Genomic DNA, 2,758 nt, shown 5'->3' with positions numbered 1-2,758 from the left:
GTCATGGGAGCAGCAGGAAGCGGAGGCCCAGGGCAGCCCATGTCCCAAATGGCGCCCAGCGGCCCCTCGCCTCCTTTCAGACCCTTTTTCTCTCCCTTTTCTCGGCTGTCGGGCAAGCTCAGCATGGGAAATCATATTCCCATCTTTCCCAGCAAGACCTGGCAGGGGAAACCGAGGCACGGGCTGTGGGCTCCTCGCTGCGAGGGCGGGGAGACAACAGGGAAAATATCATGGGGCCGCTCAGAAGGGGAAGTGCTGGAGCCTGTGCAGCGACACGCGACCATCCCAAGGGAGACCCAACGGGAAGCAAAAACCCACAGGGGAATTTTGCTGGTGTTTTTTGAGGAATTGGGGACATTCTCCAAAGCAGCTTCCAAAGGGCAGCCCGGGAAGTGGCTGCGGGGGAAGAAAACCCTCTGCTACGGCAGCTGACGGGGCTGCAAGAAGCAGCCGAGGTTTTGGAGTCCCAGCAAGGGAAGGCAGAGCCGGGAACGGGGCTGCCTTTTTTCAATTGCCCCAACTGGTCCAATAAAGATATTGCTTCTCCCCACGGTCCTTCCCTCTTCTAATCTTGCCGTGTGAAAGGGCACCTCTCAGCAAGGCAGGGAGATAAGCGGTGCAGAGAGACCCGAGACTTCCCACCAGTGGCCTTGAACAGAGCCGCTCCGCTCAAGAGGGAAGATAAAGCCCAGATGGTTTTAGTGCTGGTTTAAATCCCTTTTTATAGCATGAAAGAGAAAGTCTGCAGGTGATAGGGAAAAACCTCGGTGAACCGAAAACCACTGCCATGAGCAGAAGATTGCAAAACCCCGAGCGGCCGTGTAGGGCATTGGGGGCATCTATAGGGGTGGTGGGGGAGCAGCGAGGACCACAACCTGCGGGCAGTTGTGGTTGTGGTGAGGGTCACCGACAGCAGGATTTCCTAGTTGAGGGCCTCCAAAAGGAACGCCAATGCCTCGTTTGCTAAAATATACTCATTGCTGTGCAGCTGAGCGGGGGAACGAAGAAACTGGAGGAAAGGGACAGCGATAAGGAGAGCAAATCCTTGACGCTGGTATTTATTGGGACATGGTGAGGCCGGCAGCGCTGCCGAGGTGGTCATCGGACTGGTGTCACTTTCAGCACGGAAGGCCAACCAGGAGCAGAAGTCAGCCTGGAGGCTTCTCCCAGCCAAAAGGTTTATGGTTGTCCTGGGACGTGGGTACCAGCAGTGGGAAATCCAGCCCCAGCCCCAGTGCTTGGCACCGCTGGACCTGCTCACCCCTGGCCCAGATGGGGCAAGCACTGGCCACGCGGCAGAGAGCGCATCAGCGGCTCAAGTACCAGCGGCTTGAGACCGCTTCCGCGGTCAGGAAGGAGTGAGGGGGCCGCGATCTCTGCCCGCGCGGTTGCACAACGCCCAGCAGTCCCAGCGCCCAGCTAATGGCTCGTCAACCCCTGCTTTCTAGCTCCTTGTACCAGTTGTCACCTTCCTCCGGACGCCCATCCAGCCCACCCAACTCCTGCCTCAGCTCCTTTTGTCATCCGCCCCATCCATCAACCTCTGCCCGTTCCCTGCCAGACGCTCCTGGGCACCCGCTCTCTGCCCCCGAAACCCGGGTCAGTGGTGGGCAGCCACTTTCACCACTGAGCTCCCAGGTTACCCACCCATGTGCACATCGGTATGTACACCCACGTGTACATCCACATGTACATTCTTGTATACATCCACATGTACATCCATGCATGCATCCACACATAAATCCATGCATACATCCACATGTACATCCACGCATACATCCATGTGTACATATACGTGTACATCCATGCATACATCCACACATATATCCATGCATACATACATGTGTATGTACGTCCATGCAAACTTCCACACATATATCCATGCATGCATCCATGTGTACATCCGTGCATACATCCACACATACATCCGTGCATACATCCATGTATCTGTGCATCCATGCAAACCTCCACACATATATCTGTGCATACGTCCATGTGTACATCCATGCATGCATCCACACATGTATCCATGCATGCATCCATGCGTACATCCATGCATACATCCATGTGTATGTACATCCATGCAAACCTCCACACATATATCCATGCATACATCCATGTATCTGTGCATCCATGCAAACCTCCACACATATATCTGTGCATACGTCCATGTGTACATCCGTGCATACATCCACACGTATATCTATGCGTACATCCGTGCATACATCCATGTGTATGTACATCCATGCAAACCTCCACACATATATCCATGCATACATCCATGTGTATATCCATGTGTACATCCATGCATACATCCACACATATATCCATGCATACATCCGTGCATACATCCCTGTATCTGTGCATCCATGCAAACCTCCACACATATATCTGTGCATACGTCCATGTGTACATCCATGCATGCATCCACACATACATCCATGCATACATCCACACATATATCCATGCATACATCCATGTGTATGTACATCCATGCAAACCTCCACACATATATCCACAGATATACGTGTGGATGTACACATGCATCCGCACATATACCCGTGCATACATCCACGTGTACATCCCCGGACGTGCACACATCCCCCTGCACCGCCCGGCTCCATCCTCCCATCTCTCCCCGGCGCTGCCCGCACCTCGGCCCCGCAGCCCACAGGTTTGCCCCACCGAGAGCTTTGGGCAGAGCCAGGACCCCCAAGCACCGGGGCCGAGCTCGGGAGCGGTTCCTCAGCCGGGCGAA

General features: G+C 54.4%; 1 protein-coding gene across 1 annotated transcript in view; it reads right to left on the bottom strand.

Moving 5' to 3' along the window:
• Nucleotides 1-2,758, bottom strand: part of SH2B3 (SH2B adaptor protein 3) — a 33,274-nt gene that overhangs the window by 29,568 nt on the left and 948 nt on the right. The gene's annotated exons all lie outside the window — the stretch shown is intronic.

Source organism: Charadrius vociferus, unplaced genomic scaffold (assembly GCF_000708025.1).
Source record: "Charadrius vociferus isolate BGI_N301 unplaced genomic scaffold, ASM70802v2 scaffold332, whole genome shotgun sequence".
Lineage (NCBI taxonomy): Eukaryota > Metazoa > Chordata > Aves > Charadriiformes > Charadriidae > Charadrius > Charadrius vociferus.
This window is presented reverse-complemented; position numbering and strand designations above follow the sequence as displayed.